The sequence below is a fragment of the Vulpes lagopus genome, chromosome 1 (genome assembly GCF_018345385.1).
Source record: "Vulpes lagopus strain Blue_001 chromosome 1, ASM1834538v1, whole genome shotgun sequence".
NCBI classification, from domain to species: domain Eukaryota; kingdom Metazoa; phylum Chordata; class Mammalia; order Carnivora; family Canidae; genus Vulpes; species Vulpes lagopus.
Genome location: NC_054824.1, coordinates 176,325,262 through 176,341,455, shown reverse-complemented (window position 1 = coordinate 176,341,455; position 16,194 = coordinate 176,325,262). Strand labels below are relative to the sequence as shown.

The window sequence follows — 16,194 nt, the reverse complement described above, 5'->3', positions numbered from 1 at the left end:
CACTTGTTGACATTTGAGAGGATAATCGTGTTTCATTTTGTACCAATCAAGTTCAACACAAACAGAAGAAAAAAAGCAAAGCAAAACCCAAGGCACCACTGATCCTAACATAGATCATCAGCATCCTATTCTTCAAAAGACAATGTGTTTTCTTCTTCCTCCTTATCTTAAGGAAGCCAACGGATTCAAGTAGTGAAGAAGGTATGTTTATCGTCCTCTTAAAATTTTTCCATTTATTTATAAGCTGGATAATTTTTTAAAAATTCATTAAAACTCCTCCACAACTTTGGTTTAGTAACACATTTCATTGAGAATACCCACGATGTGCCAGGCATGGTGGTAAATATGATATAGTCCCTTCAGCCAAGAATTTTGATTATATTGGGCAATAAAGACAACTAGTCCACTACAATGCAAATTAATGCTCTGACCTGGTATGCATGTGTAAGAGGACAAGGAAGGCTTTAGAGAGGAAAGGATATCTAAACTGATAAGTAGAGGATGAGCAGGCATTTTCCAGACAAAGCCAGGGACGCAGAATTCAGGAGGATTTATTGCAAGCTAAAGGAATCGCATGTGCTAACCACTGTTGACATTCGGGTTTCTGAGTCTTAAGTAATATGCTCACATTCCTATTTCTAGATTGATTAGTGGGCTAATCAGAGTTCCTAGTTGTAAGCAAAGGAAACAGACCCTGGCTTATGTAAACAGGAGAGGGATATATTGAAAGGATATTGAGTAACTCACAGAAATGCCAAGTAACCCTGAGAATGAATCTCTGAATATAGATAGGAACAAAGTAAAAACCTGGCAGCTAGAATCATAGGCAAAGGCCTGCCACACAGCCCAGCCTGGTAAGATCACACCAGCACCTCAGTTTGCATTGCTGGGGGTCACCGATGCCCCACTGCCATCACTGCCACTGCTGCCACTAGACGCTGGGTATTTCTGCCTCGACTGCAAGATGGATTCTTCAGTATCTCTGCTTCTTTGTGTCACTAGCTCCTAGGAGTGGTTGACTGAACCTGGATCACATGGCCATGTCCCACCTGCATAGTAAACTGGGAAAGCAAGTGTTGGCCTTTCAGCATTGATGGCAGGAGGCATGCAGAGGAATATTCACCAAACATAGAAGGGAGAGCCAGATACTGGAATCAAAGTAGAATAAAACAAGTGTTCTTCACATTCAACTCCAGGCAATATCTATTGATTAGTTAGTTCACTTTAAATTTTTCCTTTGTCTCACCTCCCTTATCCTGTTTGTGTTTGTTACTTGTATTGTAATTAGTTTTTCTTTTTCTAATTTGGCATCACTAATCTTAGACTTGCAATTCTACTTCTTGTGCCATCAACTATAGTTAGTTATTTCACTCTTTTTTTCTGTAGATACTCCTACACTTTCCTCCATCTTTTCTCCCTACTGTCTTTTTTTTTTTTTTTAAGATTGTATTTATTTTATTTGAGAGCGGGAGCAAGAGAGAGAGAAAGCAAGAGAGCATAAGCAGAGGGAGCAGTAGAGGGAGAAGGAGAAGCAGACTCCCCACTGGACAGGGAGCCCCAGGGGGGCTCAATCCCAGGACCTTGAGATCATGACCTGAGATGAAGGCAGATGCTTAGCCTACTGAGCCACCCAGGCATCCTCTACTATCTTTTTAAATTAATATTTTAAGTAGTTAACATTTATAGTCTGAACTACAACCAAAACTAGCTTTTTTTTTTTTTGGCCCATAGATTCACTTTAAAGGTTGAAAACCAATAATCAGCATTCAAATTAGAATGCTATATAAATATTGCTATTGCAGTGGTAAGTCACATGCTAAGATTACACTCCCCTTTCATGGGTCTAACATGATTACTGAGTCCCTCAAGAGAGACTGGTTTTTGAATGTTTTTAGTCACAGCATCAAGTATATTTATATTCTATTGGTTGCTTTAAACCTTGCTGTGTCTTAATATTGCTTTATATTTGAACCATGATTTTCTTGTGCAGTTTTTTTCCTTAGAGTTTCTAGTTTTACCAATTATTTTTTATTATTCACAAAAAAATGTAATTTCACCATAATAAAAAGTTGTTACATTCTTTTGATCATACCATTTCCTTGGAGGTGATCTTGCCTGACTTGTAAACCAGAACATTTTGTTCCTCCAAAACCTGATAGATAACTATCACCCTGGGATTTCCTCTCACTGGTCTTCTGGATTGGATCATTGTTTACGAGATCTAGGTCTTCCTCTCTCTTGGCTTCCTACCTCAACTATTAGAGTATATTGTCAAATAACTTTTTCAAAATACATGTCTGGGAGGTAAACTTTCTGAGTCTTTGTTATTATTGTCCCTTCATACTGATTGGTAGTTTCAAAATGATTTCCTGCAATTTCAGAGGTAGTCACATCAATCTCTTTTAGTGGTATGTTTTGATATCTATCTCTGAATCTTTAAATGACTTTTAAACAACTTCTTCAGGGTGCCTGGATGGGTCAGTTGAGCATCTGCCTTCAGCTCAGATCCAGGGACCTACATCAGGCTCCCTGCTCAGTGGGGAGCCTGCTTTACCCTCTCCTTTCTATTCCTCCCTGCCCCCTGCTCATGCTCTCTTTTGCTTGCTCTCTCTCAAATAAATAAATAAAATATTAAAAAAAAAAAAAAAAACAGGGATGCTTAGGTGGCTCAGTGGTTGAGCCTCTGCCTTTGGCTCAGGGCGTGATCCTGGGGTCCTAGGATCAAGTCCCACATTGGGCTCCCTGTGGGGAGCCTGCTTCTTCCTCTGCCTGTGTCTCTGCCTTTCTCTCTGTGTCTCTCATGAATAAATAATCAAAATCTTTAAAAAAATAAAAATAAACGATGTCTTCATTTCTCCATTTTTCAGTTTTAGGCTGCATGGAAGATAGAAATTTATCTACTTTTTCAAAAACCACTCCCCTCCTACGCATCTACTTCTTTCCTCCCATACTTCTAAGATTCCATTATTATAACTTTGATGATCTCACTATTCAATAATTTCATTATTTTTACTTCACAAATGTTGTATACCGTTGAACCATATAATGGTTTCCTTCTAGCACAGCTTTTTGTTTTGTTAATTATCTTTTAAAAGATTTGTTCCATTTTATGTGTTTGTGATGTAAAATAGTCGTTTATATTCCCTTTCAAAATGTTCAAACAGTGCAGCCCAGGTGGCTGAGTGGTTTAGCGCCACCTTCAGCCCAGGGTGTGATCCTGGAGACCCCAGATCAAGTCCCATGTCAGGCTCCAGGAGCCTGCTTCTCCCTCTGCCTGTGTCTCTGCATCTCTCTCTCTCTCTCTGTCTCTCGTAAATAAATAAAATCTTTAAAAGAAAAAAAAATGTTCAAACATAATTACATACTGTTAATTTCATTTGGGGATTCCTCTGCTGGATCCTTTTAACATACTCTATCTGGAATTACTGTTCTCTTGGCTTCCCAAGCAGCTGTGATGTTAGAATCCTTTCATCTTCATTCTGGGAATTTCCTGTACCTTTCTCTCTTGGGTTTGATCACCTGTTTTCTGGATTCTCTGGTTTCCTCCTCCTTTGTTTTCTCCCTTATCTTACTGGAGCACCTCTTCTCCTCACTTCCAGGAAAAATATGGATGGATCCTTACTACTCGGTTTGTAGTTGTGAGTTTATGCCAGGAAATAAATTTCCTTCACTGACCTCTGCTTCCAGTGAGATGAGTAGTTAGCAACAAACCAGTGCTTTCACCATAAACAGTTAGTTAAATGAAGAAATTATTTGTTTAAAGTAAGTGCAGAGCTGCTAAGGCAATGAGAACTGGAAGGAATAAGGTTCTAGAAAGGAAAGAACTATGGAAAGGTGAATTGATACTAAGGTTAGAGTTTGGGACTTATCAGGGGGTAGAGAATACAATAGGCTCTCTATTGAAAACCTCTATGAATTAGAGATTGATTGAGCCTTACAGGACTGTGGTTTCCTCTTAAGAAACCTCCTGGTTGGGCAGCCTGGGTGGCTCAGCGGTTTAGCACTTGCCTTTCGCCCAGGGCATGATCCTGGAGTCCCAGGATCGAGTCCCACGTCGGGCTCCCTGCATGGAGCCTGCTTCTCCCTCTGCCTGTGTCTCTGCCTCTTTCTCTCTGGATCTCTCATGAATAAAAAAAAAGAAAAAAGAAAAAAAGAAACCTCCTGGTTAAATTTATTTTGTTTTATTTTTTAAGATTTTATTTTTAAGTAGTCTCTGTACTCAACATGGGGCTTGAGCTTAAAACCCTGAAATCAAGTATTACATGCTCTAGGACTGAGACAGCTAGGTGCCCCAGGCTTAGATGATCATCCATCATTCAATTTGCTAAGTGAAAGAAGGATAAATCATCTTAAGAGGGCAATAACACCACTTAGAGTCTCTAGAATTTGGTAATACAAATACCTAACCGAAAATTCTTTAAAAATGACTAAATATTCTGACATAACTTAAAAACAAGATTAAAGGGGCACCTGGGTGGTTCAGTTGGTTGGGCGTCTGCTTTTGGCTCAGGTCATGATCTTGGGGTTCTGGGATCGAACCCTGCATGGGGTTCCTTGCTCAGCGGGGAGCCTGCTTCTCCCTCTCCCTCTCCCTCTGCCTGCTGCTCCCCCTCTTTGTGCTTTCTTGCTATCTCTGTCAAAAAAAAAAGATTAAAAAATAAGAGTCTTATAGATAATCTAGATACTGGAGTTATCTAATAAACAAGAAATTTTACATTATTGTGATTAGTAAGTTCAAAAAGAGATTTCTAAACTATAAAAATAATTGTAAATTTTGGAATAAAAAGTGCATTATCTAAAATAAATGATTTATATAGATTTGCCAGCAGATTAAACACAGTGGAAGACAGAATTAGCAAACTGTGGTCAAGTCAGGAGAAAGAAAAAAGAATCGAAGATACAGAGGAGAGCATCAGAAACATGTGAGACACTGAAGAAATCTAGCATGCAATTAGTATCTAAGGGGAGAAGAGAGAATTAGGAAGAAGCAAGATTTGAAGGGAATAATGACCCAAAGTTTTCCAAAACACATGAAAGCTATCAACTACAGATTCAAGAAACCTAGAAACCCCCAAGCTGGATAATACAAAAGAATCACATAGAGAACTGTCACTTCCAGTCAGGAAATGCTTGCCCCTTACAACATGGGTGCTTAATACAATGGCAGGCTAGCAGTCTCCTTTTCTAATTTCTCATAAAAATGATTCATTTTTTATTTTTCCCAATAAACTGTTTAATAGCCACGTTCATGTAGCTCCTACTAAGCATAGTGCCTATGCTTTCTAGATTAGCTAGAAATTGGATTCTGTAGAGCTCACAGGATTATTTTCCTCTCAATGGGTTCTTAAAAGCCACATATTTATAATATTGTGATATAATTAAATAATTCATTGTATCTGTTTTTTTTATCTTGCAAGATTTTTCCAAACACCATAATAAAGTTAATTTCAAAAATCAATATTAATTATTCTAATCCCTCAAATACTTTGATCAATAAAATGATTTTTAATGTTAGAGCTAAAACTTCCAATTCTTTCTCTTTTTTTAAGATTTTACTTATTTTTTTGAGAGAGAGCATGCACATGTGGGGGGAGTCTTTTCACATGTATACATATATCAAATAATCACTGTATACTTCATTTTTTTATTCATGTGTTTTAGAGAGAGAGGGAGAGAATAGGTGTAGAGGGAGAAGGAGAGAGAGAATCCTAACCAGACACCCTGCTGAGCTTGGAGCCCTAACATGGGGCTTGATCTCACAGTGCTGAGACGAAATCAAGAGTCAGAGGCTTAACCAACTGAGTCAACCTGGCGCCCCACATTGTACACTTTAAATACTTCATGATTTTGTCACTTTTACCTCTATACCTGAGAAAAAAAATTGGCACATGTTTAGAAGGACAGATCAGTGAACTAGCACAGGAAAAAAATATAGACAGATTTGATATATGATAAATGAGTCATTTCCAATCAGTAGGGGGGAAAAAGTTGGCTTATTTAAGAAATAGTGTTGATAAAACTAGCTACCTAGAAAAAAAAATAAAGCTTGGTTCATACTTTAACCTTATATTCGGGTAGGCTCCAACTGGTCCAAAGATCTAAGTGCAAAGGAAAGAAACCATACAGGAATTGCAAGAAACCACTGGGAGATTTTTTAAAAAATAATAATCACAGATGAAGAGGGATGTGGGGTCATATAGAAAGCAACCATCAAGAAATAATTCTTGAGATATAATGCTGCAGTTTTGTAAGTTTATTTAAATAGCATGGGGACAGACCTGTGGGCAGAAAGAGCTGCACTTTCTGTACAGGCTGGTGGTTGTATACTTAGTAACCAAAGGAAAAGGGGCATGCAGGATACAAGATTATAAAAGTCTCTTCAAATTTCTTTGTCTACTTGTAAAACTACTTTTGCAAGACTCCTCTCCTGCTTATCATTCAGTTCTGTATTAACTATTGGTGAGATATACAGGCAGTCATGAGACCCTTAAAGAATGTAGCAACCAACACATATTTGATCCTTGCTGACATTACGCAGGCTGTAGGTCAGCATTCTAGGCTAAAGGTAAACATTTTTCTGTTCATGCCTCTCATCAGAGAGAAAAACCTTTCTACATATGTCACAAAACCCAAAAGCCATAAAATAAACATTAATAAATTATATCAAATACACATGCAGCGGGAGCCCAAACACCTAGCAGTCCTAGTATGCATATTGTCACACACCAGTGCTGGGAATCACTAAATTTGCAATCAATGTCAGAAGTGAGAGAGGTCTTGGGGATCCTGAGATAGCCTTACAATTGGACACATTGCAATCATAAAAAAAAATATTAAGGAATCCTTTTCTTACTGATTAGGAATGGCCTTCAAGTTATTAAGTCACAGATCAGTGGGTAAAATATGTCACCATGTATGGAAATAGTGGTAGTGGAGAGAAGAATACCTATGCTTATGTATATTTTTGATAATATATATAATAAAATAAGAAGGAAGAAAGCAGTTCCCCAGGTCACCCTTTCACATTGCTTCTCATGGTTTTACACACTGTTGGGTTTTGGCTCACTTGAGTCTATGGATGAATGTACATCCAATCTATGTACTGGACAGTTGTTCTCAAAAGGATCTCCTGTTGGGACGCCTGGGTGGCTCAGTGGTTGAGCATCTGCCTTCGGCTCAGGGGGTGATCCTGGTATTCAGGATTGAGTCCCACATCAGGCTCCTTGCAGGAGCCTGCTTCTCCCTCTGCCCATGTCTCTGCCTCTCTCTGTGTCTCTCATGAATAAATAAATAAGCTCTTAAAAAAATTAAAAAAGGATCTCCTGTCAGAAGTTATTGTTTTGAATTGGAAGTTGAGTTGAGTTGTTATTTTTACTGAATGCAATTTCTTAAAGAGTTTTTCTCCAGTGATACTAACTCAAAGCAAAATTATAATAGGATTGTACTTAAACATAGTTCTTTGATTACAGAGAGATTTTAACACATGACTATCATCATTCCCCTCCTATATTGTCTTGGTGAGTATTTGTATATTAAGAAAGTTATTTCCTTATATTACAAGTGATGGCATTTCTGTATGGTACCAGCAGAGGACACAAGGTTTGTTTGTTTGTTTTTTTCCTTAACTTTTAATTTACTGAAGAAATAAAGGCATTTTAGTTTTAAAATGGGCTGTTTTCTTTTTCTTTTTCCAGGAAAACTAATATTCATAATGATGGGATATCCACGGTCTCTTCAAAAGCACAAAATACAATATAGGCATTAGACATTAACATTATTTCAAAACTTTTTTTTTTAAAGTGTAAATTAATTAAAATGGTGAACATGTTCCCTGGAGGAGAAAATATAGAAGTGGTGTGACTAGTGGTCTGCATTCTTTCCTGGCTTCTGGTCTGTTTGCCCATATGGATAGTGTTTATAATGGGTCAAATTATTTTTAACAACCTCACTTTTGAGAACTATACTGTTGACACTTGAACAACATAGGTGGGTCTACTTGCATGTGGATTTTTTAATATATAAATACAATAAAGCACTATACATGTATTTTCTCTTTCTTATAATGTTAATAACATTTTCTTTTCTCTAGCTTTCTGTATTGTCAGAATACAGTATATATACTGTATTATGTGTATTTGTATTAATACAAAATATGTATTAATCAACTGTTTATGCTGTCAGTAAGGGTTCTGGTCAATGTAGACTATTTGTAGTTAAGTTCTGGGGGACTCAGCAGTTATACACAGGTTTTCAACTGTACAGGGGTTAGTGCCCCTAACCCAAGGGTGTTCAAGGAGCAACTGTCATGTTGTCCAGCTGTCTAAATTTACTGAAAGAATCGTAACAGGGCAGCCCGGGTGGCTCAGTGGTTTAGCGCCGCTTTCAGCCCAGGGCCTGATCCTGGAGGCCCAGGTTTGAGTCCCATGTTGGGCTCCCAGCATGGAGCCTGCTTCTCCCTCTGCCTGTGTCTCTGCCTCTCTCTCTGTGTGTCTCTAATAAATAAATAAATAAAATCTTAAAAAAAAAAAATCACGTAACAAATTTTCAGAGAATCAAGACGTAGTTTTAATGGAAAGAATATAAAAAGAGACTTTTGAAATATATTTCTAGTAGAGAAAATTATGAACTGCAATCAGGAGACCCGAGTCGCCAAGTGTTTTCTCTCCATTGCCTTATCAGCAGAGACTGATGGACCAAGTCGCTTAAGCTTTAATGATTTTAAACAATTCTTATGTAGTTCTGTGGGTTGACTGGACTCAGTTGGGCAGTTTTAACTTGGGGTCTTTCATGGGGCTGTAGTCAGATATCAGAGGGGGCTGTAGTCATCTGAAGGCACTCCAGGCCTGGATAACTACGAGGGCTCCCTCCTGTGGCTGGTAGTTGAAGCTAACTGGCACCTGGGAGCTCTTCTGGGGCTGTCGAGCAACATGTGCCCTCACCAGGAGATTTGAGCTTTCAAGCTTGGTGGCTGAGTTCCCACGAGGGTGTTCCAAGAGTCAGCATTTCAGGCAGAAGCTGTAAGGCTTGCTATGACCTACCTGTGGAAATTTCAGGTGTCACTTTTGCCTTGTTCTTATTGATCAAGCAAGTCATTATGGTCAGCCTACTTTTAAGGGGAGGGGAATTAGATTCCATTTCTTGATGGGATGTGACAAGAACCCATTGTCAAAGGTGATATGGCTGTGACCATCTTTGGAAAATACAACCAAAAAATTTCGATTACCTGACCTGCTGGTTCCTGTGTCCCCTTTTCCTTCTTTATTATCATGTTAAGAAATATTTTATTTACTTATTGGATAGAGAGAGAGAAAGCACACGCAGCGGGAGCGGCAGGCAGAGGGAGAGGGAGAACCAGGCTCCTGGCTGAGCAGGGATCCAGACGTGGGGCTCAATCTCAGGACCCTGAGATCATGACCTGAGCCAAAGGCAGACACTCAACTGACAGCCATCCAGGTAGCCCTCCTGCTTTATTTTTTAAATCTCTACCTAAGAGTACATCGTGAATAGTACTGTATTTGTTGCCAATGATAAAAGTTGAGCTCTTAAGAAAAAAATCAAAATTTTGGTAAATTTTTATCCAGTACTCATTTTCCTCCTTTTTCTTACATCATGAATTTAACAGCTTTCCCAAACTTAGTGACTTTTCTGATGAGATTATTAGTGATGTTAATGAATATGCATCTTTTATATTGTATAATTAAGTGAGTTAACTTTTAGAAGATCTGCATAATTTAGTAGACCAATATTTTTCAGATAATCAATGCATGATGTTACAAAATCATGAAAAGGTAAAAGTCATTTAAAGTTCAAGGTTGGGCACCTGGGTGACTCTGGTTGAGTGTCTGCCTTTGGCTCAGGGCGTGATCCCGTGGTCCTGGGATCGAGTCCCGCATCGGGCTCCCTGCAGGGAGCCTACTTCTCCCTCTGCCTGTGTCGCTGCCTCTCTCTCTCTGTGTGTCTCTCATGAATAAATAAATAAAATCTTCAAAAAAAAGTGCAAGTTTGACTAATGAATTTCAGTGTAACAGAGTATGAAAATCATTGATGGGATTTCAGATTCCACATTGCAGCTAGCTCTGTTTTGATCTCTGAATTGTCAGTAAATTATTTTTTAAAATTGTGGTAAAATGCACATAAAATAAAATTTACCATTTTAACCACTTTTAAAGTGTACAGTTGAGTGGGATTCATATTGTTGTGCAACCATCACCCATTACATCTCCAGAACTTTTCATCATCCCCTACTGAATTTCTGTGTCTATTAAACAATAATTCCCATTTCCCTCTCCCAGCAGGATCTAAAAAAACCATTAACATACTTTTCCTTTCTCTAAGTGTATAACTGTGTGAGGCTGGATTTTCTTCAGATACTCCAGTTAAAACAACTTATCACAACAGATTGAACACAGAAGCAGATATAAGTGGTCATATGTATTAGTTTCCCATTACTGTGTAACAAAAAAACCACAACCATAGCAGCTTTACACAATTCCCATTTATATCAGTTTCTATGGGTCAGGAGTCTGAGTTCAGATGGGATCTTCAGGGCCTTTGCACAAGGTCTCATAAGGCTAAAATTAAGCTGTTGGCCAGGGGTGGAAATTCATCTGAGGCTCGGGGGTCCTTGTCCAAGGGTACTGGTCGTTGGCAGAATGCAGTACCTTGGATTGTAGCACCACCATCCCGATTTCTGGCTAGCTGTTGGCCAGAAACTGCTCTGAGCAACTCGCAGGTCCCTGCCATGTGACGATATCAGGCCTTGCTTCCCACAACACTGGAGCTTACTTTTCCAAAGCCAGCAGGAAAATCTCACTCCAGTCGGCTATGATGGAATCTTATATAACATTATGTAATACCATAAAAAAATAAAAAATAATTTAAAAAATAAAATAAAATAAAAATTCCTAGTCATAATCCAGGGCACCCAAGTGGGTTCAGTTGGTTAAGTGGCCTAACTCTTTTTTTTTTTTTTAAGATTTTATTTATTTATTCATGAGATAGAGAGAGAGAGAGGCAGAGACACAAGCAGAGGGAGAAGTAGGCTCCATGTGGCAGGCAGCCGGATGTGGGACTCAATCCTGAGACTCCGGGATCGTGCCCTGGGGCAAAGGCAGCCGCTCAACCACTGAGCCAACCAGAGGCCCCAAGCACCCAGCTCTTGATTTCAGCTCAGGTCATGATCTCAGGGTCCTGGGATGGAGCCCCTTGTCAGACTTTGTGCTCAGAGGGGAGTCTGCTTGCGATTCTCTCCTCCCTCTCCCTTTGCCCCTCCCTACACCCCCTCCCCCACCCCCACTCAACACTCTTTCTCTAAAATGAATAAATCTTTTTTAAAAATTCCTAGTCATAATTCAATACATGAATTTCATGAAGCACTCAATAGATCAGGACCTAAAGTCTGAAAATCCTGGCTTATCATAGAACCGCTTGAAAAACATTTAAAAGTAAAGATTTTCGGGGCTAACTACTGTTTCCAACTAAGTGAACAGGAAAGAGAAAGAGAAGAGTGACTCTACATTTCTCCTCCCTTGAAACATTCTTGTGAGAATAGCTGGAGCTGTTAATTATCTGGGGATTACCTGATTCTGGCCATGGAAGGACTGAGTCATGAGAGTACATAATCTGGGTTATTCCACATTAGACAATTAGTTACCCTAAGCAGAAATGTCTTTAAGCAAAGAGGAGGTGTTACTGAAACGCCCAACACTGTGCTTTTGGCAGCTGTGAGTGTTCTAGGCTGTTCCTAGAGGATAGGATTTTACTAGAAGAGAAACAGTTTTCCAGGAATCCAGAGAACTAAGTACAAGTCACTGCCGGAGAGGAGGGGAGGCCTTTGCAGCTGATGAAAAAGGGGTTCAAGTTCTGGTATACCAGTTACTCTCTTTACAATCGTATCAAAGTCACCAGCTACCTAAACCTCTGCCTCTTTCTCTCTCTTTCTCTTTTTCATCTCTGGATGAAAAAATACCTGCTTTGCCGAATTGTTGGTGTGGATAAAATGAGGAAATGTACACACCATGCTCAGCACATAGTCAGTGTCCCAAGATGGCAGGTCCTTTTCTTGCTTGGCTTGCCAGTGATTTGCTCTTTGATGTTGGGCACACTGGAGATGGTGCTGCTGCCTCATCCACCTCCCAGGCTAAATGTGGAGGTCAATTTAAAAAAAAAAATCGATCGCAGGACAGAAAAGTGCTGTTAGATGGGAAGGAGATGCCCAGGATGGAGCCTGGGGAAACCACAGCCTGCGCCATGGGGACAGGCCACTGAGGACACACAGGGCAGGTGAGAGCTGGTAGGAGGCAAGAGTGCACGCCTCCGAGGATGGAGAGAGGGCTCAAAGCATCCCCTTCTGGCTCCAGGAGCTTTCTGTGCCTTAACCTCAGTGAAGCCCTACAACAACGGCGACATGTAAATATTATTACTCACATGAGAAAACTGAGATTCAACAATGTGAAAAAACTGGGCCCAGGTCACACAAAAGGAGAGGATGTGATGTTGCAGCGGCAGCAGCTGCTGCCCTTGGCCAAGAACCATCCCGCAGACTTGTAGTAGGAAGGCTGTGGCTGGGAAGACCCATGTGCGGCGCACCCATGGGGACCCACACAGCCCACAAGACCAACTCTCTGGCCGAGCCTTTGGTGACCACCAGAGGGCCCTGGATGGGACGTCCTGCAAAGGAGACCCAGCTTGGTTCCCAGGACTGCTTCAGTGCCCACTGGATGAGGGTGTTACCAGGGATGGCACCTCCACCCTCTGTCTTATTTTTGCCAGCAGCCTCGTGGTCTTGCCAGCCCCTCCACCTGCTGGATTCCAACTCTCTGTCTCGGTCTCTCTCTTACATACTCACAGCCTCAGGAATCGTTCCTACAACAGACGCCAGATAATTGTCATCATACCCAGTTGTCTTCTTCTAGGCTTATACAAACCAGCTCAGAACCCATCATTCTTTCCATCTTTTCAGGGGCTATAAAATGATATTTTCAGCATTCTGTAAAAGATACATCTCATCTCTTCTCCAAGCATCTCCTGAACACGGCTAAGCAGTGAAAAACATCTATGGGACAATCCTGCAATCATCTGTCTCTAACATAATGTAAGGCCAGTAAAATAGCTCCAAAGTGCATTCATCTATTGAGGTGAAATTATTCAGGCATGTATTAGATTCCGATGTGACAACAGAGAATTTCCTGAGTTTTTTCTCCCTGACACACACACACACACACACACACACACACACACACACACACACACACACCCTCCTCCAAAGGAGTAACCTAAAACACAGGTTCTCAGCCTTGGCTGCACATTGGAATCACCTGGAGAGTTTTAGAAAACCTGATGCCGGAGACCCATCCTGAGTTTCTGCTTTATTGAATCTGGGGTGCAGCTGGGCACTGGAATAAAAGCTCCCCCGATGATCTAATGTGCAGCCAAGCCTGGGAACCACAGATCTAAAAGATTAGGGCAATCAGGTTCAAGAGCAATGATTAAAGAACTGGACCTGGATGTCCCAGAGGAAGGAAGGTGACAAATGATCTTCAGTGTGTCCCGTCGACTTTCCATTATCCATACTAATTGAAAGGAAGACTGTCACGAACAACTGTCAGATCTTAAATTTGAAAGTTCCTTTATAGTTTGCAATGCATTTGATCTTATTTTAACCTCACCACAAGCCTGGGAGATAGACAGCATAGCTGTGCTTATCTGATAGATGAGGAGCAGGAGCCTCGAGGAGGATTTGCAAAGATGTAAGTGGGAGAACCATTTTGTGAAAACCATAACCCACAATTTCCAGCAGCCCCAAAGTCCCAACAATTTTATCCACACTGTTAAACTCCCCCCACCCCAACTCCCGAGGGAGAGCAAACTCTGTTCATGAGTCAGAGATAGGAAACCTTTTAAGAGCAGATGGAGTGGCAGAGAGAAAACCAACCAAAATGAAAAGTTCCTCAGCAGATAATGGTGGGCACGACTTCATCTCGGGGACTATGAGAAGCTGTTGCTGCTTTACCCTTTCCTATAGACATCTACTGCTGAAACTTGCTATGGCAACAGAAGGCCAGACTGTCAAGGGAACTTCCTAACTTTCCCATCCGTGAGCTCTTCGGCTGGAGTCTTATATGTGGCCCTTGAAGCAAGAATAAAGGGGGTGAGCCTCTGTGAATTACCTCAGTATGGGAGTGAGGGCAAAATTAAGTTCTTTGAAAGAGCTGAGAGGACACTACAAGAGTCAATAATAGGGAGAATCATTTTTGATACTAAGCTATTCAAATTTTCAAAGAATACATCTTTGGAAACTTTGAGATTTTAGGTTGCTCTCTTATTCAGAGCTGGAGCAAACTTTGGAAACTGTTTTTTGGTGGGGCCATCGTGTGTATTTTCCACCCACTTCCCTCCTTCGCTGCCTGTGGTCCTAGTGGAGCTGTAGTGTGGCACCCCAGGCCCTTATATGGGCTCATGCCCCCCCAGAGTAGTAACTGGTCCAAGGTTGGCTTGCATTTCAAGTAAGGACAATCACAGTATGTGTCTGGTACAGATCAGAAACCATAGCATCTGCAAAGAGAACCCCCAAATCTCAGTGGTTTACCAAATAGATGTGTATTTGTAATCCACTCTAAGTCCACAGTGGCCCTCCATGGAGCCATTCAGGGACCCAGGCTCCTTTCATCCTGCGGCTCCATTCTCTCTCTGGGCCTCAGAGTCTGCTCTGTTCAGCCAGCAAATGGAGAAAGAATAGAACAATCACTTTGGAGAGGTTTTTATGGGCCAGATCAGAAGCAGAGCCTTTCACATCTACTCACATTCTGATGGTCACACTCATTCACATGGCCCCTCCAGAGGCAGGGGAGGCTGGAATGCCATCTAGTTGTGACCCCAGGAGAAAGAAAAAGAAGGTTTGGTGACTGGCCAGCCAAGCTCTGCCAAAAGGCCTTTTTCTGAGATTGGAATATGGATGTCGGGAGGGCCAAACCGGGGTCATGCCAGCCTGCAGCACCAGCAGCCATCCTTGGCTGCAGAGAGGGAGTGTGACCAACTAGAAGAAAAGCAAACCACCACACAGAGGGAGGCAGAGCTAGGAGGTGGAGAGAGGGGAAGGGAGTGGGTGAGAGAGAACAGAAGGAGAAAGAGGTGAGGGAGGGCATGGGAAGAGGAGACGAGGAGACGGGGTGGGGGTGGGGGAGCATTCCACTGCATGAGCTGCTTTGGTCAGTAACAACCCTGGACTCCCATTTATGGGTGCCATCAGGCCAGCCACGTAAGTGCCAAAATAAATCTGGAGGCTCTTGTTTAAAAGCTGTTAAGAATTCCAAGACAGGGCAGCCCGGGTGGCTCAGCGGTTTAGCGCAGCCTTCAGCCCAGGGTGTGATCCTGGAGACCCCGGATCGAGTCCCACGTGGGGCTCCCTGCATGGAGCCTGCTTCTCCCTCTGCCTGTGTCTCTGCCTCTCTCTCTCTCTCTTTCTCTCATGAATAAATAAATAAATAATCTTAAAAAAAAAAAAAAAGGAATTCCAAGACAGCCACAGCAAAACATTAAACCAAGTATGGGCGTTTCTGTGCTTGGGGCTCTGTGTGACTTTATGGGTCACATACCCATGAAGCCGACCCCAGGAGTCAAGAATACCCTTTGGTGTTTCTGCCAATTTGATCTGTCTTTCTCTCACCAGCAACTAAAACGCCTGGTTAATACAACAGCTTTGCCCTAGACTCTTGTCTCCAAGAGGTTGAAAACCTTCTGATTTTGGACATTGTAATAAATCTGCAGTGTGCTTTGGAGTCCTGGCGTGGAGCTCTGTACACTGTGGGTGTCAATAAGTATTGATGAAGTCAGTTTTTCTTGGAGGCAAGAATCAGGACCAGGCTGAGCTCTGGAGATTTGTTCTGGTTGTAGGATTCTATGAATCTGCCTGGAGATGTACACATCTTCTGGCAAGAGATAAGTCCCCGCAAAAGCTTTTAGTGTATGTTAGTTCTTTGTTTTGTTTTAAAGATTTTATCTATTTTATCCATGAGAGACATGGAGAGAGAGGCAGAGACATAGGCAGAGGGAGAAGCAAGCTCCCTGAGAGGATCCTGATACGGGACTCGATCCCAGGATCCTGGGATCACACCCTGAGCCAAAGGCAGATGCTCAACCACTGAGCCACCCAAGCGCCCCTACTTTAGTTCTTTGTAAACTAAATCCTGTTTTCAG

At 41.4% G+C, this 16,194-nt stretch overlaps 1 long non-coding RNA gene across 4 annotated transcripts in view; it reads left to right on the top strand.

The window, feature by feature from the left end:
* The window catches only part of LOC121500545, a 29,076-nt gene that overhangs the window by 9,702 nt on the left and 3,180 nt on the right, over positions 1 to 16,194 (top strand). Inside the window, exons 3-4 of one of the 4 annotated variants that reach the window (XR_005990409.1) lie at positions 52 to 201; positions 7,695 to 9,336. The exons of 2 other annotated variants lie outside the window; for them this stretch is intronic. This is a non-coding gene — a long non-coding RNA (uncharacterized LOC121500545). Of the gene's footprint in view, positions 1 to 51; positions 202 to 7,694; positions 9,337 to 16,194 lie in introns of those variants that run through there. One more of the 4 variants, XR_005990412.1, reaches the window with a different exon arrangement.